This window comes from Balaenoptera musculus, chromosome 1, assembly GCF_009873245.2.
Source record: "Balaenoptera musculus isolate JJ_BM4_2016_0621 chromosome 1, mBalMus1.pri.v3, whole genome shotgun sequence".
Taxonomy (NCBI): Eukaryota; Metazoa; Chordata; class Mammalia; order Artiodactyla; family Balaenopteridae; genus Balaenoptera; species Balaenoptera musculus.
This window is the reverse complement of record NC_045785.1, coordinates 55,334,435-55,358,499: the sequence shown is the minus strand read 5'-3', so window position 1 is coordinate 55,358,499 and position 24,065 is coordinate 55,334,435. Positions and strand designations below refer to the sequence as shown.

Below are 24,065 nucleotides of genomic sequence, written 5' to 3'. Positions count from 1 at the left end.
CCACACATGCACAGCCTCCCCCATTATCAACATTCCCCACCAGAGTGGTGCATTTGTTACAAAAATGAACTGACATTGACACATAATTATCAGCCCCCATTCATTCAGCTTTTACTGAAGGCCTACTCTTATTCTGGGCACTATGCAAGGTATTGAGGATTCAGGGAGAACAGACTTAGTTCCTACACATATGTAGCACCCAAGGGCAAGTACAGAGTTTGAAGGGGTCACATCGGGGCAGTACTCAACCCAGATATAATTGTAAGAAAACAGACCACTTTCTAGAGAAGGCAATGCCAGAGCTGAGTCCCCAAGGATAAACCCAGTGTTCTCTTCACCCCATGCCTTCCATGACTCATCAGCCTTGCACATGGCTAACAAAACATGCACTGAGGATGGTATTCGTTCCAGCAGAAAACTGCACGGCACACCCTGAAAGTCCCAGCAGAGTGCTGTCTTCTACACTCCTGTTAACCCTAAAGAAACAGTGAGTACTCCATAAAAGGAAGCCTACTATTCCTGTGTGAGAAGGATTTCAGACAGGGGAAAGTTACGTCCTGCGAGGAGCAGGAAAACTCCTTCCTGTGAGATGAGCCTGGGGGGACCTGCAGCCAGGGTCCACTTGGTGTTGTCTAGAGGCCTCGTATGGACCCATGGATAAAGGCTGGGAAAGGGGACATGGAGGCCAGAGTCGCTGGTCTAAAGCCTGTTCTAAGAAAATAATGGAGAACCCAATTCCATGCTATCAGAATAAAGGTTATCCTTCCCTACACGTTTCTCAAGTTATAAAAATGCCCTTACTCCTCAAGCAACAAAGATTTCCAGTGGCTTTCACTAAAGATAAAACATCCCCTCAGGGACTTCCCTGGCGGTCCAGTGGTTAAGACTCCACGCTTCCAATTAAGGGGACGCGGGTTCGATCCCTGGTCGGGGAACTAAGATCCCACAGGCCATAGAGCGCGGCCCAAAAGGGAAAAAAAAAAAAAAATCCCCCCAATACAGGCTGTTTATACTGCAGCTATAGAATATCTTCTTCAACCCTCCTCTTTCTCCCAAGTGAAAAATCCTACCCAGATGAAAAAATTTTTCATTTTTTATCTTGAACTTCTAAAAAAACTGTCCCACTCTTTTTAAACTCATGGAGAAATATGAGAGTTCTGGAGTTTCAAACCACTTTTAGTCAAGCAAGAACACTAAGGAAACATCTTTTAAGGAAATCAAAGAGAGTATATGATTTCAATACAACAAAGCTAGTGTCTCACCGTTCATTTTTATTAATAATTTCTTTTAAAAGAGGGGGCAGTCTTTGAAGAAAGGAACCTCATTTCCCACTGCTTTGGGTTCTGTATAGAGGATTTTGACATTCATGGACTGCACGTTTATAGTCTGGACCATTTGAAAGCAACCCCTGCCCAAGCCCTGAAGCAGGGTAATAAATTTAAGGCATTATTAGCTTTATAGTCATATCACACTGGCCTCTATGGACTATAAGTTTGATTATTTACTGTTTTAAAGATCTCTAAGCAAAGTTTTCTAGATTTCATCTTTTACTTTTACATAAGGACCTCAAAGGGTTGAAGGTTTACTGAAAATTAATGGGCAGGAGCTCTCGATCCTACATTTTAAAAGAAAAAATACTGGGGGGAGGGATAAACTGGGAATATGGGATCAACAGATACACACTACTATATATAAAATAAACAAGGACCTACTGTATAGCGCAGGGAAATACACTCAATATCTCGTAATAACCTATAATGGAAAAGAATCTGAAAAAGAATATATATGTGTGTGTGTGTGTATAACTGAATCACTCTGCTATACACCTAAAACACTGTAAATCAATTATACTTCATTTTTTTTAAGTTTTTTAAATAAACAAAAGAGAAAATATTACTCTGCACCTATATTCCCATTACCATTTGTGGACACCCCGAGTATAAGAGATTAAATCTGAAAAGCACAATACAAAACACTCCGATGTACATGCTTTTATTTGATGTTCACCACAGTCCTTTGAGGTAGCTAGTACTCCCCATTTTACAGACAAAGAAATTGAGGCTCAGAAGCCAAGTCACTCAGTCTTTGTGCAACCACTTTGTAATTGTTCTTGAAAGACAGAGTATTTTTGAAACTCGCCGAATGGAGAACACAGTGTTAGCAAAGCACTGTACTTCCCACAAAGTGCACTGCCGCCCCTCAGATGTCTTAAGGGCACATACGTCTTCTGAGAGGATGGAAACTCATCAGTTTGAGGAGAAAATGCCAAGTTTAAAGTGAGCCTTGTTAGAGAGGGAGCTATCACAGATTATTAATTTAGCCTTCCCTCCTTGCGAGTGTTTGATGTAAATGGCAAGGGTTCGAAGGTCAAAGAGGAAGAAGTATGTGCTTTAATTTCTCCCCCCTAGAGGTGTGTGAGTGTTTTCTATTAACAAAAACCCTGTAGCCAACAAATCCTGGGCTTGGATCAAACGGCCCTCCATCTTTTAAGTTACAACATCACAGGGAGACATTTCAAGAGGAAACCAGGCCCAGTCAGGCCTGCGGTACCAGAGAGAAGGCTGTTCTGCCCTTTGGGAATTTGAAAAGCATCTTCCTTTTTGCTGAAACAGCTTGGTGACAGACAAAAATGTCCCCAAATAGTTATTCTTGATCTATAGATAGGGGCTAAATGGAAAAAAATATATAGAAGTGGGCAGAGGCTGAGTAGAGCCATTTGTACCTGAAGAACCACTCACTTTGGCTAAAGCTATTAAGAACAGACATTTTGGCAACAAACCTTGATCCACTGGGCTATGTCTGAGTTAAATAAAAACAGCCAAAACTTAACCTGTGCTTGGCACAGTACGTAGTGCACAGTAAACGTTCAATAAATAGTAGCTAATCATATTCTAACACTTTCCTCTTCCCTGCCCTTACTAACGCAGACGATTTATCCTACTCATTTCTCATCTCCACACACACCCACGACCCTCACTGCTGCTCAAAAAATCTAGAAGTGAGGGGTGGAGCATGAAATTCTGAAGACACATCAACATCTTCCTTCCTAAAGAAAAGCTAAGACTTTGTGAGACCTCTGGCATCAGGCATTGTGCCAGATATTCTCTTATAATCCTACAACAATTATGAACGTACCCCCAATTTTTACAGTGAGGAGCTTGAGGCTCAGAAGGGCAGTGAGAAAGCTTGGATTAAAATCCCAGTTTCTCCAAACAGGCTTTTGTGAGTTGGCCTGGGAACTAGGTCTGCTTTTATAATCCCTCTGGGTGAATGTTGTTCTAAACAACAGGCTTCAAAATGAGCTTTGGAAGCCAGACTGTTTGTAAACAGGATCGCTGGAACTATTCACATCTCTTGCCACCTTTGGGAGCACCTCTGCTACTTAAAAATCACTTTTAGTTTGAAGCACATTCACAAAGCCTACAAGAAGGTAAGCATTCCCTTTCCTGTCAAGACAGTGCTAGGAGATTGGAGAATGAGGTAAATCCCAGGCAGCTGAGTTGAAAAAAGAAAAATCCAAGGGAAGGGTTTATAGGAAACACACAGAGGAAGAGTAAAGCACAGTAATTGTTTACAGGCCACTTGTGAGTCTTCTAAAAACGCCATAAATAAGAAATGCGGCTTGGGAGAGACTAGACTGAAAAGACTTAATCCCTCAGACAATTCCTCTTGGCCTCGTGACCCATCCCCATCCACCAGGCAGAAGTCTTGACCATTGCATTCACATAGTTTCCCTGAACTGACCCTTGTCTCCCTGCTGTTCCCAGCCTGCTTACTAATCACCCCAGTAGAATGTCTGCTTTACGCAAGCCGGATTGTATTTTGTTGACTCCTGTCTTCAACATCTACAAGAATGCCTAACTAGTAGTAGACATTAAATATAGTGAAATGAAGGATTACTTATTTCATCGTTTACTTAATTTTCCTGGTTAAATTATTTAGCTGCAAGAATCATTTCTTAAGTTGAAAAGGTGTTATGTAGTGATATGAATGTTTTGAGGGAAAAAAGCATCTATAGAATCCTAATCTGATGAGAAAACTAAGAAGAAACAGTCCCGGGACTTCCCTGTGGCCAATGCAGGGGACACGGGTTTGATCACTGGCCCGGGAAGATCCCACATGCTGCGGAGCAACTAGGCCCGTGCACCACAACTACTGAGCCCACGTACAACAACTACTGAAGCCCACGTGCTCTAGGGCACGCATGCCGCAACTACTGAGCCCATGTGCTGCAACTATTGAAGCCCACACGCCTAGAGCCCGTCCTCCGCAACAAGAGAGGCCACCGCAATGAGAAGACCGCACACCACAACGAAGAGTAGCCCCCACTCACCACTACTAGAGAAAGACTGCACAGCAACAAAGACCCAACGCAGCCAAAAAATAAATATAATTAAAAAAAAAAAGACTCTCTCCATTATAAAAAAAAAGAAGAAACAGTCCAATGTCTATACAGTTTTGATCTTAGTCTCATAACAAAGAGAACCAATGTATAAAAATGAAATTCTAATGAAATGGAAGGTACCTAAAATTACTGAATAAGCCATACTGCTTGATAGATTGTATGCACATTTTAAGTGGATTAAAAGAATGGATGGAGGAACAATGGCGGTTATGTTAGCAGGCTTTCCATCTCTTGATTCAACGTCAGATATTTTGGGACTGGCACTACAAATCTTTACTTCAATAATATATGGACATGCTAAATGAAAAGTCAACAAGAAGTTCACTGTGTTACATTCAAGTCCTATAACTCTTGAATCAACTCAAACAGAAGACAGATTTTTGGAGGGTAAAGTAAAAAAGGATACTTTTCATAATTTACCTCCTTGATAATATTTTACCATGTCAAAATGAGATTCCCTGAACAATGGATTCTCGATAACTTTGTCCAAAATAGATGGTAATTGTTCTCATAACTATAAATCTCTCAAAAATCATTTACTAAAAATCCAATACTTTGTATTTATGTTCAAACTATAAATCTCTCAAAATTTATTTATTAAAATTCAATAAACTTTGTATTTATATTCACTTGAAAATATATTAACTATTATTTCATTTCAATAACTAAATGAACTAAATGCAGGCTGTTTAATTACCACACCCTAAAGTAGCAACTCTCTTCATGACTTTTCTAAACATCACTGTGGAACAGACACAGCCAAACAAGAAAAATTAGGGAAGAGCACATGGAGATTGGTCAAAAAACCAAAATTTGCAAAACACAAATTATAAAGTATCTGCCACCGGGTGCTTAGAAACATGATTCTGTCTATAAATCATATTAAGATGTATTGGTAGTCTTCATAAAATGTAAACTCCACCAGCATGGGTAATTCCAAACCATAATCACCTCACATAAATCTAAAATTATATTCTAATATAGAAATTATTAGAATTGCCTTCTAAACTAATTGATTTGGATTCTTCTATTAACCAAATAGATTAAGCAGTCCCAGATCATCATACTGACATGACACCATACCTATTTTTCATGTAAGTGATCAGTAAATAATTTTTAAGGGGGGGCCGGAGGATGGAGTCCAGCATAAATAAGACATCAGCCAAAATAAAGAAAATCATTCCCATATTCTACTGTCACTGGAATGATGACAGAGATAACTGTAGTGAATATTTGTGTTACCTTCTTGCTGTCCAAATCACTCAATTATGTAGCTGTCATGAGATGTGGGTGGAATCAATACCATGCCCCGCTCTAGGAACAGGAACTGATTGGCACAAACGAATGTCATCCCATCCTCTTGCGTTCCACTAACCACAGTAAGGTCCCATCAGAATGAAGCCGAGGCTTCCTACGAGAGAGGGGAGGTGTTGTCCTCTTCTGAAGAGTCTGATGTCCCCAGAGAGACCTGGGATCACTGAACTTATTTTACTACAGGCAAAGCCAGACTGAAGGTTAGCTAACTCCTAGAGGGTGATAGAGCCAGGGGGATATTGGGGTGGGGGTGGACAAATGAAGCCTTCCTCTAATCAAACAGTGCCTGAAAGTTCACATTATATATAAATCTTTCAGTTACTTAAGCCAACAAACTCTTTATCCTTTAAGGCAGTTTCATGGGTTGTTGGGATGGGTTGTTACTTGCAGTTCAAAACATCCTAACAGAACCACAGACGATGATAATGAGGGGTCTATGACATACACACATGGCCACCCTTACAACAGCCCAGGGTTGAGGCAGGTATTATTTTTCTATTTATAAAGTGAGAAAACTGAGGCTCTGAAGAGGGAAAAAGGACTTATCAAAAGTTACATAGCTGGTAAGCTAAGATCTCAACTGCCTTTGATGATCAATCACTTAGTAGAGTATCTGTACATAGGAAAGAGATTACCACTGTTGTCTCATATATTCTATATTGAAAAGTCTTATTTTCTTGAATTGTTCTTCTATGGCAGCTGTCCTACTTTCTTTCAAATCACAGCCTTGGTCCAGTGGGCCTTTGTTGATGTAAAGCATTAAATAACACAGTTTCATCATATTTAAATGAAATCACAAAGGTAAATATGCCAATACCTACCTGTCCATGAAGAACACATAGCTTCATTACTCTAATGGTCTCCCTGCCTCCATTGCTGCCTTTCCCCATCCCCACCACATACAACCAAGGTACCCAATAGCCAGAGGGATATTTCTAAAGCAAAATTCAATCACAATCACGTCACTCTCTGCCTAAAATCCTCCAATGGCTTCCCATTTCAGCCAGAATAAAATCCAAACTCTTTGGTTCCCACTGTAACTATCCTCTCTCCTCCTCCTCCACTCCCACCCTCCTTCAGTGCCTCCTTTCAGCCTCTCAAACACACCAACCCATTCTCCTCTCAGGCCCTGTGCTTCCTACTCCTTCTCCCAGCTCCTCCCAGGTCTACCTCCCCAAGCCCATTTAAGTCTCAGCTCCCCCAGGAGGCTTCCTTTAAATGGCACAGTAGCCTAATTTAACTCTTTCACAGAACTGATCAGGGTCTAGTGTCATTTTGATTTAATTTTTGCATGCTTAAATATTTATCTCACTCTCCCAGAAGGCAAGCCTCCCAAAGGCAGGGACTGAGTTCTGTTTATCATTGTACCCCACACCTAGAACAGTGCTGAGGTGTACAGGAGTACAGGAGGTCAGTCAATAGTTACTAAGATTGACTGATTAAATCTACAACTCTACTCAGGACACATTAACCAAAGCTCTTATATAATGCTTTATTTCTTGCTGAAAACAAGAACTGAAAATTCCTGAATTCTCTTTTAAAGATTTTTATCTATCCTAGATTATACTTGATTCTTTCTAATCCTGGGCACCATTATTCTTTAAGCTGTGAAAGCAAATTTCTTGTGAAAACAATGTCACTTAAAAAAGCAATTTATATCAATACATACGGCAACTGCTAACAGCTATAAAAGAGGAGATCGACAGTAACACAATAATAGTGGGGGACTTTAACACCTCACTTATACCAATGGACAGATCATCCAGACAGAAAATTAATAAGGAAACACAAGCTTTAAATGACACAATAGACCAGATAGACTTAATTGATATTTATAGGACATTCCATCCAAAAACAACAGATTACACTTTCTTCTCAAGTGCACACAGAACATTCTCCAGGATTGATCACATCTTGGGTCACAAATCAAGCCTCAGTAAATTTAAGAAAACTGAAATCATATCAAGCATCTTTCCAACCACAACGCTATGAGATTAGAAATCAATTACAGGGGAAAAAAACGTAAAAATCACAAACAAATGGAGGCTAAACAGTACGTTACTAAATAACTAAGAGATCACTGAAAAAATCAAAGAGGAAATCAAAAAATACCTAGAGACAAATGACAACGAAAACACGACAATCCAAAACCTATGGGATGCAGCAAAAGCAGTTCTAAGAGGGAAGATTATAGCAATACAAGCCTACCTCAAGAAACAAGAAAAATCTCACGTAAACAATCTAACCTTACACCTAAAGGAACTAGAGAAGAAGAACAAACAAAACCAAAAGTTAGTAGAAGGAAAGAAATCATAAAGATCAGAGCAGAAATAAATGAAATAGAAACAAAGAAAACAATAGCAAAGATCAATAAAACTAAAAGCTGGTTCTTTGAGAAGATAAACAAAATTGATAAACCTTTAGCCAGACTCATCAAGAAAAAGAGGGAGAGGACTCAAATCAATAAAATTAGAAATGAAAAAGGAGAAATTATAATGGACATCACAGAAATACAAAGAATCATAAGAGACTACTAAAAGCAACTCTATGCCAATAAAATGGACAACCTGGAAGAAATGGACACATTCTTAGAAAGGTATAGCCTTCCAAGACTAAACTAGGAAGACATAGAAAATATGAACAGACCAATCACAAGTAATGAAATTGAAACTGTGATTAAAAATCTTCCAACACTAAGTGTCCATCAACAGATGAATGGATAAAGAAGATGTGGTACATATATACAATGAAATATTACTCAGCCATAAAAAGGAATGAAATTGGGTCATTTGTAGAGACATGGATGGATTTAGAGACTGTCATACAGAGTGAAGTAAGTCAGAAAGAGAAAAACAAATATCGTATATTAACGCATATATGTGGAACCTAGAAGAATGGTACAGATGAACCAGTTTGCAGGGCAGAAATAGAGACACAGATGTAGAGAACAAACGTATGGACACCAAGGGGGGAAAGTGGCGGGGGGTGGTGGTGGTGGTGTGATGAATTGGGAGATTGGGATTGACATGTATACACTAATATGTATAAAATAGATAATTTAAATAAGAACCTGCTGCATAAAAATATAAATAAAATTCAAAAAAAAAACAACTTGTAGAATTTGGCACTCATAAGAAAATTAAAAGTACATCTGAATATTTTTTCTAAGTACCTCTCAAAACTCAACAACAGGCACATAGGAACTTTCAGGAGTAATGAAAATGTTATAAAACTAGATGGTAATAATCATTGTATAAATCTACAAATTTAATTTAAAAATCAGTAAATCATTTTTTTAAAAAAAATAACAAAAAAAAAGGAAATAACCCAATTTAAAAGTGGGGAAAAGGTTTTGATATTGCACCAGAAAAGATATACTAATAGCAAATAGGCACATGAAAAAATGCTCAGCACCATTACTCATTAGGGACATGTTCTTTAAGACCACCATGAGATACCACTTCACACATTTTACCATGGCTAACATTAACATGACTGACCCAATCGAGTTCCGGTAAGGCTGTGGAGCCACCAGGACTTTTATTCCTTGCTAGTGGGAATACATAAGGACATAGCTCCTTTGGAAAACAGACTAGCAGTTTCTAACAAAGTTTAACATACACTTAACGTGGTAATCCCACCCCCAGAAATATGAAAAATTATGTTCAAACAAAAACTTATATGGGAATGTTTACAGTAAGAATATTTATAGATTTATGGCCTCAAAAAATCCAAATGTTTTTCAATTGGTTAATGGATAGACGAACTGTGGTACATCCACACAGTGGAATTCTACTCAGCAATAAAAAGGAATAAGCTACTCATATACATAACATGGATGAATTTCAAATGCATGATGTTAAATTTAAAAACCCAGACTCAAAATGCATACTGTAATGCCTCCATTTATATGACACTCTGGAAAAAGCAAATTAGAGATGGAGATGGTTTTCAGGCGAAGCAAGTTGGGGAGTGGGGAAGGTGAAGGAATGACTAAAAAGAGCAACAGAGAATTTTGAAGGGTGATGAAACTTCTGTATTTGGATTGTGGGGAGAGTTACATGATGTGCATTTACCAAATTTCATGGAACTCTACACCAAAAAGAGTACATTTTCACACCCATTAGAGCGGCTACTGTAAACAAAACAAGAATGGGAAGAAATGAGAATTCTTGTGAATTGCTGTTAAGTATGTAAAATGGTGCAGCCACTATGGAAAACAGTATGACTCTCTGTCAAAAATTAAACATAGAATTATCATATGATATAGCAATTCCACTTCTGGGTATATACCCAAAAGAACTGAAAGCAGTGACTCAAACAAGTATCTATACACTCATGTTCATAGTAGCATTATTTACAGTAGCCAAAAGGTGGAAGCAACCCAAGGGACCATCTATGGATAAATGGACAAACAAAATAATGATATATATCTACAATAGAATATTATTCAGCCTTAAAAAAGGAATTTCTTTATTTTTATTTTATTGATGTATAGGGATTCACAATTTCTTCTGTACAAAGTGATTCAGTTATATATGTGTATATATGAATATATATATACATATATGAATATATATGTATATATATATCACAAGATATTGAATATAGTTTCCTGTGCTATACGGTAGGACCTTGTTGTTTATGCATTCTATATATAATAGTTTACATCTGCTAATCCCAAATTCCCAATCCATTCCTCCCTTACACCTGCCCCTTTTAACAACCACAAGTCTGTTCTCTATGGCTGTGAGTCCGTTTGTATATAAGTTCATTTGTGTCGTATTTTAGATTCCACACATAATCGATATCATATGATATTTGTCTTTCTCTGACTTACTTCATTTGGTATGATAATCTCTAGATCCCTCCATGTTGCTGCAAATGGCATAATTTCATTCTCTTTTATGGCTAAATAGTATTCCATTGTATATGTGTATCACATCTTCTTTATCCATTCATCTATTGATGGACATCTAGGTTGTTTCCATTTCTTGGCTATTGTGAATAGTGCTGCTATGAACATAGGGGTGCGTGTGTCTTTCTGAATTACGGTTTTGTAAAAAGCAAGGAACTTCTGATTCATGCCATAACATGGATGAACCCCGAAGACATGGTAAGTGAAATAAGCCACAAAAGGACAAATATTGTATGATTCCACATATACAAGGTACCTAAAGTAGTCAAATTCATAGAGGTAGAAAGTAAATAGTGGTTGCCAGGGGTTGGGGGGGAGGGGGAAATGAGGAGTTATTGTTTAATGGGTACAGAGTTTCAGTTGGGGAAGACAAAAAAGTTCTGGACATAGATGGTGGTAATGGCTACACAACAATGTGAATGTACTTAATGCCACAGCTGCACCCTTAAAAATGATGAAAATAAAAAATGTTATGTTATGTACATTTTACAATTTTTAAATTAAAATGAGAAAATGTTCGACCCACTTCACAAAGATTTGGTTCTAAAATTTAAAGGCCCCATTAAAAAGTGATCATTGTTATCTGCGGGGAGAAAAAACAGTACATTTTACTGTGTGTAAATCTATCTATCTATCTATCTGAATGAATGCAATACAATGGGGGGAAAGTACATCTAAGTCATTACTGCAGGACTTCATTGCTGTATTCAGAGTTTGCTCTAGTTGCTTTTCCCCCCCATCCAAGAAAAAGAATAACATGGGAAGTATGAGTATTTTTTTAAATTTATAGGTGTAGAACAATGAAACCACATTTAAATTTTTCATGAAGCGATAGTCTCCCACCCTCTCTCCCCCTCCCTCTCTCCTTCCCTCTGTTGCAAGAGAGAAACAAATGACCTGCCACAGATTTTCCAACCTCCAGACCTCTACAGATCCAGGGTCTTTCATCGTGCATCTTCACCCTTCGAATGGGTCCTTACCAGTAAAGGCATGACCAAAAGAGTTATAGGGAAACAATTACACTTGCATTGATTAGAAAGAAGGTTCAAATTCCTCATTTGCACCATCTTTCTGCTGGCAGGCTAATAAGTCAGGCACCTGGCTTTCTTTCAGTTCTTGAAGTATGCCAAAGTTTGGCCTCAAGACCTCTACACAGGCTCTTCCCTCTGTTCCAATGCTAGCCCTTGCCCTCCCTGATTGGCTAGCTCCACTCCCACCTCTCCTCTGATTGGCTCCTCCTTTGAATCACCTCCTCTGATTCCTTCCCATGCCATCCAGTCCAGAGTTGTCACTCCCACTCACCTTATCCAGTTAAGTATTTGTTGAGTAATTCTAAATGCCAAGCAGCATTCCATAAGAAAACAGCAGTGAATAATACAAAGCTTACCTGTGGGAAGTTAAGGGGCATGACAAACAAAATGAATGGGGTAAGGAGACAGAGTAAGGAGAGACAAGGGAGGATACTGTTTTAAAGAAGATGGGCAGGAAAAGGTTTTTTGCTCTTCCCAGACAAAAGGAAGAGCAAGTACAAAGGCTCTGGGGCAAGTGTGTGCTTGGAGCATTAGAGGAACATTGTGTGTCGGGAACGGGGCGCGGGAACTGGGTGGGTGAAGGGGAGATAAAAAATAAGGCCACAAAGATATCAGGGGCCAGATCACACTGGCTGTGAAGACCACTGTAATCTTGGATTTTACTCTGAGTCAGATGGGAGCCTTTAGAGAGATTTAAGCAGAGAAGCAACATATCTGACATATTTTTAAAAGATCTCCCTGGTCGTCTTCCTAATAATCCTTGTTTCCTTCATAACATTACTCAAAAAGTGTATCGCTTATGTTTATTTATATGATTACTTCTTTAATGTCTATTTCCCCTAGTAGATGGTACACTCCGTAAGAGATCCTGTCTCTCTTGTGTTAACCGCGAACTCAAATCCAAGCACAGTACCTGGCATATAGTATGTGCTCAATAAATGTTCATTAAATGAACTAACTGATGAATTTAACCTCTAGGATTAAGTAGCTCTAAGTACATAATTTGCAAGTACACACACATTTTTGTATTTTTTATATTCCTAAGTGGCCCCGATATACAAACCTACGCTTTCTCTAACATGAAGAAATTAGACATCAGAACCAACTAATACTTAGAGTCTTAATGTGCTTACTCTGCTAGACACTGTCACTCATCTGAAACATCTTAAATCTTTAGTAGCAAGTGTAGGCTCAAGACATTTCACTTAAGTCTAGGCTAAGGTAATGAAATGAACATAGCAGCAAAAGCTAAATTCAGAAGAGTATTAGAAAGTTACAAAATCTACTGTCTAAAGATGACCACACAATTTCAGTAGTCCAGACCTTTTTTGAGTCCTCGCCATGTGCCAGAGACTGTGCTAACAGACCAGAACTATACAGATGAATAAATCTGGGCTCTTTCTTGTGAGAGTTTACACTCTAATAGTCCTCATCTGTACAAAGCTTTACTGTTTGCAACTCTTGCCCGCATTTATTAACTGATTACACATGGATGCAAATAAAAATTTCCAGGCCTCCTTGGTCATCTGAATTTACACTAACTCTGGAATATCAACCCATAACAAATGAAAAGGTTCACAAGTCAGCACACAGTCTAGTCCCCCCCAAGGACTACAAAAGGGGCAAATATCCCCAGTTCACATAAGGTCAGGAACAACCCAGAGACAGTTCCCGAGAGAGGGAGGAGACAAGCAGCAAAAAGCAGAAATCTGGCTCTCCTACAGCAGCCAAGCATAGCCCTCATTCAGAGAGGACACCATCCAAGCAGAACGCAGCACCTTGAGCACTTTAGCACCTCCTGTCCCTGAGCTGCCAGGAGAAGCACAGGCTTTGGAGAAAGCCAATCAACAAACATGGGTGGAATTAGGACACGGCATCCAGGATCCTGATAGGGGCCCAGGGTGCAATCCAGTGGACAAAAAAAATACCATGAAGTTTCATGTGAATTAGCAAATGTCTGATAAGAAACCCAACAGGTCTTTCTACACCGCTCATTCCCAGAGATGAATGCGAAGATAAGAGCAAAACTTTTAAAACGTGCACCACCCATGAGGACATAAAAATATCCTCAAACCATTTATAAATACTGTAACACATATCAGGGAGGTGACAGACTTCAAAATTTCTTCTTCAAATATCTTTTCATGGTTATACACAGAACTGTAATTGTTAAGGCTTTATGGTCTCCCTGTGATTTTTTTTTTTTTTTCCTATTTAGAATCCTTACTTTATTTTCAAGTGACATGGAACTATGAAGACTATTTTAAGCTGGTTAATTATTTTATATGCAGAGTCAGGGCAGACTGATGAATCTGTACTTCAGAGTATTTACGGATCATTAACTTCTGGCTATTCCTCTTTTGAATTAAGATTTGCTTAAAAAAAAAAAAAAAGAAAGCTGGCCATCATATACTAGACTCAGTTTGTCTTGTTTCCTTAACATACTCCTTATCAGCTCTGCCACAGCTGAAGTGATTCCAAAGTGCTTTATGACACACTTGGATTTTCTCCCGCTAATAATTCCTCCTTCCTGCCCATGACTGGCAGGCTTCTTCCACACTGCAGTAATGTGGGACAGCTAATTATCTACCAATCCACCTTGCTATTCTGCACTTGGCAACTTTTATCTGCACAGGACAGCTGCACTCTCCCCGTTTGAAGTGAAATGTCAGTCTCTGCTAATGCAACACGACTTACATCACTAATGATGTCTCCACACTTTGCAGAAACAACTCAAAGCCTAATTAAAAATTCAGGTTCATTCTCACTGGCTTGCCGATTTTCACTGCCCTTCCACCAGGGCCTCGAAGTATCTTTTCAAATACTCGATGCAAACAGTAAAATTAAAAAAAAATATCCAAGGGGAATCCAGAAAAAAAAAAAAAAGTGCTGGAGTCTTGGGCTTTGACCGAGCCTTTAAAATAACTGTTATGGTTGGAACAGAACCGGGAGGGTATCATGTACAACAGATAAGAATTTCCTCCACTGGCTTCTATACTACAATGACAATAAAGGACACTATTTCCAGGGATATATGGACCAGAAGCTACTTTTCAGTGGACCCACGCTGGTATTTGGGTGTTGGAACTTTTCTAACTGTAATTAACTGAGAAATCATGTGACTATGTAAATCTGAAGTAGGGGAAAACTTCTTTTGAATTCAGAACAAAGTGGGCAAGGTAAAGAGGCATTCAAATGACATTTATTTTGTTTCATTATCAAATCAAATAAACAACCCCTCCAAAGTAATGATACTATTACAGTTTTCACAAAAAGAAAGAACTTCATACTTCGAATAACTGGGAAGAGATATGCGGTCCCAAAATTCAATTCTAAAATAGCACTCTGCCTGAAAATTACAGGTGGACTTTCCTTCTGTAGCTTTTATATAAATACCAAAAAACCAAAGTTGTTCCTCCCTTAAAGTTTTGTTTTCTTTTTCTGCTTTATCTTTTTAATTAAAAAATTTACTTTGGTGGTACAGGTTCACAATTATAAATAGCTATTGACCACTTAAATTTGTTCTTTTAAAAAATATCTAAAAACATCTAACATTGTGGTAAGTCTCAGAATTTTTGTATTTCTTCAGTGGCTCACTGACTTCTAGGTATTTAAGTAGCTTTAAAACAAACAAACAAACAAAACAAAACCCAGTTAGCTGTCAAATTAGACTATCAGCTTTAAGTTCTCAACCATAAAAGAAATAAGCCAAACAGTTTTTTTCAAAAGAGGAATGTAAAGTTTCTTAAGTCAAGTTTCCTTTCCATTTTAAGGCAATCTTCTCTAGGAAAATGGAGCTCCCATGGGGTAGAACTGTGAAAAAGGTCAAAAAGCAAGAACCCTAAAACCAAGACCTGAGTTCTAAGTCTACCACACGTACTAACTGGTGTAATCTCCAGAGAGCCACTCTCCAGTGGGCCTCTGTTTCTCATCTGTAAAATGAGAGAGGTAGATCTGACTTTCTCTCTGGTTCTTCCCAGTTCTCATGGCACCCGGTGATCCGTGGATCTGACAGGTCAGGGAGAAAAGGCATGCCCAGGGCAGGCCTGCTGAGCCTGGGTTTGTACAGCCCCTCAGGGCAGGCCACAGGACCACAGTGGGAGGCCAGCCAGCCTCTGTGCAGGCCAGAAGCAGGGAGACCGCAAAGCAGGCTCTCCAGGAACTGTACTGGGGGAGGCAGAACCTAGGTATGGAGCAGGCCATGGGATGTGCTGGCTGCTAATGGTGCCTGAATCCTAAATCACTGCAGCTGAGCTTTCTAGGCACCAAGCTCCTCATTTCTCCAGGTTCCTATTCCCTCCGCTCCCCCCAGAGCACATCTTCTCCAAAGACAAGAGACTCAGGCACAAGCAGCAGCTAGTTCCCAACTCAAACACTAAGAAGCTACCGCCAGCCATGTTGAAACAAAGGGGAGAACCTACGAGAATGGAGGGAAGGAGGGTACGGCCACACTGAGCCCTCATCTAGCCCTACCCAAAGATCTCCCCCAGACTGTTCAATTGCATGAGGCAGTGCTTACTTCCTTGTTCAAGCTGGTATAAACTGGGTGCTCTGTTACCTGCCATGTGTCTTGACGGACATGAAGGATCCAAGGACCCACTACCTGACTTCTGTCTACTTCTCTGACCTCTTCCTGCACCCTTCCTTCCCTCCAGCTCTCTAAACTCCAAATCTTAAGGCCATTTTTCCACTCCTTGAAGGCGTCATCACAAAGGAGACTTCTGGAAACTGCACTCTCTGACTAACCAACTCCTATTCATTCTACTTTTCCTGGAAAGCCTTCCAGAATCCCTCTGCACCCCCAAATAGGTTAACATCTCTGACATACTTTCTCCAAGCATCCGGAACCTCCTTTCTCATACCATTCACTGCCTTGGAAATTAACCGATGGCTGCCTAAGAACGAACATAGTGCCTGGCACCAAATAAATATTCGATGACCATTTGTTTAAGTAATTAGGATGACAGGGAGCTCATCTCCTAAAGCAATCCAATTTAGGACTCTTCTAGCAGAAAGCTGTCCTTTCTATCATACAGAAACTTGCTTCCCCGTAACCTTTACACACAAGCACTGATTTTATCTCCTGGAGCTCACTGAATAATTGTAATCCAGACACTGCAAATTGGTGGCCTCTGGCCTGATCCAGCCTACAGGCGTGTTTGCTTTGGCCCACACAATGTTTTGTTTGTTTGTTTTGTTTTTTCAAATGTGAATTATTTGCCAACATTGTAAGAATCAAGAGATTTCATCTAAACACCAGATACCCAGCCTCTCCTGAAAAGTGAGTCATGTGGCAACACGGGACCCTCGTTGCCACCGGGCAGCAATCGGAGGAGCTGAGTAGCAGCTGCCTCCTTTCAGCCCTGACACGTGCCCTCCTGTTTACAACAGCCAACACCATTCCCTACTGACCTACACCTGGCCCGCCTCACTCATTCTGTCTCACTGACCCCTGGCAACGTCAGAGTTAGCAACCCCCGGTGTAACCTTGATCCCATATTTTAGCATTTCTTTCTGTACTGCCTTGACCCATTCAAGTTGGTTTAGCCTCTCTGGTAAGACACAGCTCTTGGAGGGAAAGCACTGGGTATCCTACACTTTCCCTGCACTCTCCCAGCCTCTGATTCTGCAACAAGGCACCCAGGGAATATCTGCTGACAGACTCATCAGAAGATAATTACATATGTAATCAGCTTTTCCTCTTCAACCTCCCCCCCTCCCTCACAGCTTATTTTGCCTTGTTCCTTTCTCACTCCTGCCTTCCTTCTCTGCAAGAGGGAGAAAGCAGGAGTAAGAAGACGGGGCCCATGGCGCATCAGTCAAATACATGTGCTCAGACTATAAGCTGGCCACTGAGAAAACATGGACGCTCACAGCCTCGTGGGGAAAGCCAGGCATGAAAATGAGGGTCAGATGCAAAAGAATCTTGGGTGTTACATCTGGAAGGCAAAGGAGGCTGCTGGGCAAAGGTACTAGCTATGTGTAAAGGGCTAGGGGACACAGTGATCATTTTGCTCAGGCACATCATTATAAAAAAAAATTATAGGGCTTCCCTGGTGGCGCAGTGGTTGAGAATCTGCCTGCCAATGCAGGGAACACGGGTTCGAGCCCTGGTCTGGGAAGATCCCACATGCCGCGGAGCAACTAGGCCCGTGAGCCACAATTACTGAGCCTGCGTGTCTGGAGCCTGTGCTCCGCAACAAGAGAGGCCGCGACAGTGAGAGGCCCGCACACCGCGATGAAGAGTGGCCCCCACTTGCCGCAACTAGAGAAAGCCCTCGCACAGAAACGAAGACCCAACACAGCCGTAAATAAATAAATAAATAAATAAGTCATTTAAAAAAAAAAATTATAAGTATATATCCTCCAAAATACTTGTATTTATGGATTGCAAATTCTATACACTAGTGCAGCAATATATTATGCATATTATAAAACATTAATATAGAAATTAAATAAGGATGCAATAAAAATGTTATGGATGAAATTCTGTGATACCTGGAATTTGCTTCAAAATAATCTGCGGGGGAGGGGAAGAGCATGCGGAGGCAGAGGCAGATCTGAAACTAGTGTGACCACAAGTTGATAGCTATTTAAGCTGGGTGAGAGGTACAGGAGCATTCTTATGCTATTCTCTTTACTTCTGTATATTTTTTCAAGTTTCTGCATTTAAAAAGCTTAAAAGTAAATAAATAACTATGAATAGCAGGCCTAATACTTTCCTCACAAGCCCCAAAGGATGGTTTTGCATCACATCCTTGAGGTCCGTGCACCATACTTTGGTAACCCCTGGGCCAGAGGACTGACCACATGTAGCTTAGATTTCGGTTTCATTCGGGCTCTGGAGTTGCATGTTTGTTGGCGTCCAGGTTCTGTGCCCTGGCACTAAATAGATTGTCCCATATTTATTTGTGTTTACTGACTGTTCCTATGTTAGACCTTGTGCTCAAAGATACTTCCCTCCATTAACCAAATGAAGCACGAAGACACTCAAGTTCAGGGTGATTTAATAACATGCTGGAAGCGACATAGTTAATATCTAGCTGAGTCAAAACTGTCGCCCTTTATATGTTTTTGACTTCCAATACACTTTTACACCAGGTTCAAGCAGATTCAAAACAAATCCCACTGCACATAATACCTAACATCCAGAGTTCTGCAAGTTTCCTGTCTGCTCATCCACTTAAGCTCAAGGAAGGAACTCTTCAAGCAGCAACCAGAAATAGCACCAAGTTAGAAAGTGTAAAACCATCTCCTTCCCCTCCCCCACACCCCACCAGACTCAAGTACGACAGGCAGGAAAAGCATAAGCACAGGCGATGATGCCAGCTAAGACAGGTATCAGTGGAGAGGAAGGGGAGGAAGTACTAAGCACACCCAGGGAGAGTCCCTCAGAAGTGATTCAACATGCTTTTCCTTGGGCTCATTCTTACCAAGTTCAACTCAAAGCCATCCACCAATGGTCAATTTCCCTCTACTCCAAATGTTCAATCTCAGAAGAAAACAAGGCCGCAGTTTTCCCACTAGGGCTTCTACTGCACACGGGGCACAGAATCAAACAACATTATTTGCAAATACAGGTGATTATTTCATCCCTAAAACATTCTCGATTGCCTAAGTACACATTCAAATCATCCTAAAACATGCCATTCCTGGTATGATGGACATGATTAAGGGGCAAATGCCAACCTTGCCTAAACATAACTGCAAATCAGCACGCAGTTATAGTAGAGCCACCAAGATGTTTATGTCCAATAACCACAGGAACTCCGGGCATGATGGCCAAAGAAATGAGATTAAGACGTGTGGCCATATGCAGAGGTACAAGAGTCACAGCCACCCCCCTTTTCAGGTGCTTAAGATATAACAGCTACCTTGTCCAGTACCACCAAAGGGCATTAGACATGTCTGGTGAACTGCTGATTTGGTTACCCTTAATGTCTGAGGCTGTTTCTGCTTGCAGGACTGGCCTCTGTGTGTGGACAGCTCATTTAAAAGGCCAAGGGAGGAGTAGCCAACTTCCCTTACCTCACCAGATGGGCTTCGGCAGCCCTCCTCTGTAATCCCATAATGCCCTGTTCCTCTGTCTACCATGGCACTAGCCCACTGCTTTCTAACACCTCTCTGCCTCTCCCTAACCCCCGTATCATACCACCTCCTTTTGTATCTGCCTGCATCATCAGTTGAGAACTTCAGGGCCTGGAGCAGGCCTTATTTACCTTGTATCCCCAGCTTAGCCTAACCCAAGGCCCCTCATAGAATAGAAGCCTCCCCCAAAAGTTTCTTGAATGTATGCCAATATGAAAAATGAACTTACGTAATGCTGTCCTAGGGCATACAAAGAAGGCCTCCCCTTTCACTTTCAGCTGTAGCCACTGTTTACAACACTGCTCTGTATTTTCAGTCAACACCTCACCCCTACAGAGCCCTTCAGTTTCTGAAGTCACAACTGTCCTGGCTGCTGCTCTTTCTCCAATTTGAGTTCAAGCTCAAGTTTGTGCTTCTGGTATTTCTTCTGTCCCTGCTGGAAGGACCCTCCTCACCCACCCCTCTTCCAGGCCCCAGCTGTCTGACCAACCTGCTAGTGTGTCTGCCAAGTTCACAGTGACTATGCCCAGCCCAGCAGAGCTGAGTTAGAGCTACCATCAAGGCGGGCACCCTGGACGTGTGCCAGGCCCTTGCTGTTAGGAAGCCTGTATTGTCATATAATGTTAAATGGGCCTTATAAGTGCCTGGTGAAATGGCTCCCAGAGCCCAATATGTCTTCTAACGAGCAGGCATTGTTGCTTAACTGTTTTACCTGTGCAACCTTACCTCCGCCTGCACGTTGCAAACTCCTTGAGGGGCTGTGCTGCGATACCTCCCTGTAAATCCCCCCAACACCCAGCTAGCATAATGCTCTGTGCCCAGCCAGCTTCCAAGGAATATTTCTCCATTTAAGAACAACCACGTCCATCAACAGTTCCCAGCCCCAGCTTCACATCAGCAGGTGCCTTCACACACACTATTGCCATGAGGTCCTCAGAGCAGACCTCTAGGAAGAATCATCATTTCCAGGTTTGCAGATAAAGATCACCCGACTTCTCGAGTGGCAGAGCTGGATCCCGGGTTTCCAAATAGCCAATGGGGAGTTCTTTCCACTCCACGATGCTCCTCGATAAAAACTTGTTGCATGAATGAAAAAGCAGAGGCAAGCCTCCCTGGACACAGCCACTCTCTGCTCCCTAGATCTCAACGTTGATGGCTTCACTCCACGAGACCCCTGAGGGGACGATGATTAGGTTTTTGACTTTTACCCATGATGTATGGGGTCTGCTGCCAGGGGGTCAGTATTCAGTGGCAGCTTTCCCAGGGCATTGGCAAAATTAGTTGGTGCAGATCATTTAGAGTTTTTTTGTTTTGTTTTTTTTTAATTTTGTCCATTACTAAAAAGGAACCACCACAACAAAAAAAAACCCATGAGCAGGCACCCTCCATGAGAAAACCTTTCCAAGAAAATCTTTAAGATAGATCGCTTTTCAAACTGTCTTCTCTATCAGCAAGCACAAAAACCATGCCATGGGAAACTACAGTGCTGAAAGAAGGCCTGGGTTTTGTTTTTGTAAAATTACTCCTTGCGCCTGTCCTGTGAGAGAGGCGGCAACAGGCCTCCTTGGAAGGCTACTTCGCGATTTCTCAAAATTAAAAATGGTCCTTGGAGAATTTCAGCAGCAGCAACTTAAGTCTGGAAATAGGCTTTTAATGTATAAACTGACCTACAGAAAGTTTCTTGTCAAAGAAGATGCTGTCCTGAAAGGTCTGCACTGTACTGGAAATGCCAAAGTCAAGTGAAAAGAGTCGATCCCTTAATCAAGGGAGGACATTCTTTTTCTGCAGAGACATCATCTCTCCCCAACCCCCTCGTATCTACAGATGGAAGTTTGACCCTGCTCACCTTAATGCCCAAATGAGGCTACCTGCCTCTGAGCAACAGATTAGCTCCACAGCTATAAAATCCAACATGTCACAAGGGAGGACTATATTATCTGCCCTTTAGGCAGCTAAACCCATATAATTTCAGACACATTGAACAAATCCCAGAGGTTTACAGAGGAAAATGTGAGGCTCGAAACCTTTGTTCTACGGGCAAAAAAATCTAACCTGCCTTAGATTTTTACAAGTGTTCCCTCCCCCCAAAAGCTGACAGTCTAACAAAATTGAAAAGAGACCCTTTCCCCAATTTTCCCAGAAGGAGGCAAGTGGCAGATCAATGTACAGCTCAAGAAGAAGAATTTAAATACAGTATGTGCTGCTCCTTTCAAAAAAGGAGAGAAGCCACTTCACATTTTGCCAGACAAAACCCTGTCCCCAGGAGGCCAGTTTCCACAATGAGGTTGCAAAGGTGTTAGAAAGAGGCCAGTTGGGAGGAGATAAAGGGCCATTTGGGCACAAACCCCCCACTGATCAGAGCTTTTTTTCTAAAGTGTCTCCTTTTCAACAGGGAAGCCTTTTAAAACTACATTTGCTTTGGATCCCTACCTGAATGACAATGTGTTGGGATCCGATTTCACCTTTTGTCAAGGATCGGGTGAGAAACAGTAAAACTGCTGTCAGCATCTTAGAAAAAGCTAGTCCTTAGCTTATATGGTGAAGGGGGAAAAAACCCCTGAGGTCCCTTGTCCAGCCCTAGTGATGGGACGAAGGTGATAAATGCCTGCTAATCTTACAAACACAGTCCAAAACTGCAACGTATTAAATTTCCTTTATTAAAAGAGGGTCTCTATGCAAAAATACAATTGTTTGTCCTCTGAATTGAAACATTCATCAGTGGAAAAAGAAATCCTCGTTTTTCCCTAACATTTTAGTTCATTTCCTCTAAAGGTCACTTCATTCCTAAGATCTCTGTCAGCAATCCTCAGAAATCAGAAAACGCATATGGAAAAAATTATAACTTAATCTGAACCTAAAAGATCTGCATAGAAAAGTTAAACGATGTATCTTAAAAGCTTGTCTACTACTATGCAAATGAAGAAAAATCGGACTCTATTGCACTTCAGGGCCGGTGCCTGCAAATAAACGCAGCATTGCCATTCAAGCAAACCATCCACTCCTCAACCTCACCTCCCTCCTAAGACAAAACAAAAAACACAACAGTCTTTCACTACAGCGGTAAAGGTCTGTGGAACTAGCTTTAGGAAAAACTATCATCCTGGGAGAAGACTGGGGCGGGGGGGGGGGGGCGGGGGGGGCGTAGGGTTAGGGAGAGAGGTTTAAAAAAAAAAAAAAAAAGACATCAGAAACCTGAGTCCCAAGTGACTTTAAAACACCTCTCTCGGTGGGAGGTAGAAGGGTGGTCACGGTAGAATCGAAATCAGAAACCTATTTCAAGAACACATTCCTGGAAACTTCGCTCTTTCGAAGACCACATTCATCACCATTATTATCGTTAGAATACATAAGAGGATGAGGTTATTTTATGGAAGAATGTTATAGCAAAGGTTTCAGACTCGGAATGTCATCTCCACCTCTCCTCCTAATCTAGTGGGCCAAGGAGGTTAAAATAAAGGCGCGATAGAATCTCCAGGTGGTTTCTGTTTAGCAATTTTTTAACTACTATTGGTTATTAGTAACATCTTCAGGATTCCTTACTGGCCTCAGGCAATCTTTCTTTAGCCCCTTCCTCTCCTGGGGAGGACGGACCTGGTAAACAATTTAGAGAAATGGGAACCTTATTCACTATGCTCCCTTTCCACCCCCCCCCCCTCCCGCAAAAGGCATACACAAAACAAAAACAGCCGACTGCGCGCAACCGACAACAGCGACAGCCGAAAGCAGCAACAAAAAAAGTCCACCACACAGGACGAGTCGGGAATCTACCCCGAGTCTACCAGGCCAGCCCCTCCCCCAATACACCCGGGCGGGGAAAGGGAGCGCGGAGTTCACTCTCCCGGCCGCTCTCAGCCGGGACCCAGGTGGCCCCGGAGCTGCTGCGCACGCAGCGATGCCTCCCCTCCCGGCGCCCACTGCTGCGCCTAGGTCTGGGGGACCCGAAGAGGTGATCAAGGGGGTACACTGGGAGCCTCGGAAAATCATCCGGGCCAGGCGGGACCGGCTGCCCTGGGATGGGTACACAAAGAGGGAAGGGGAGTTTGCAGGGGTGGAGGGGTAAAAAAGACTGCGGGGAAGTGCGTGCAAATTAGGAAAGGAGGTGCGAGGGAACCTGAGAATCCTTGCCGAGATAATGGAACTGTGCCGGGGGGCGGGGAAAATGGGTTCTGTGCAAAGGGCAGGGGCTTCTGCAGAAGAGAAAGGGAAGGGGACCCGAGTGCTTGGAAGAGGAGTTGGTGTGTAGTCAGGCGGTCCATGGGGAGGGCGGAGGTGTCCGGGGCAAAGGGGACTCTGTGCATGCCAGCGAGGT

General features: G+C 41.6%; 1 protein-coding gene across 3 annotated transcripts in view; it reads right to left on the bottom strand.

Moving 5' to 3' along the window:
• The window catches only part of CACHD1 (cache domain containing 1), a 210,724-nt gene that overhangs the window by 185,705 nt on the left and 954 nt on the right, over positions 1-24,065 (bottom strand). The window lies entirely within an intron of this gene.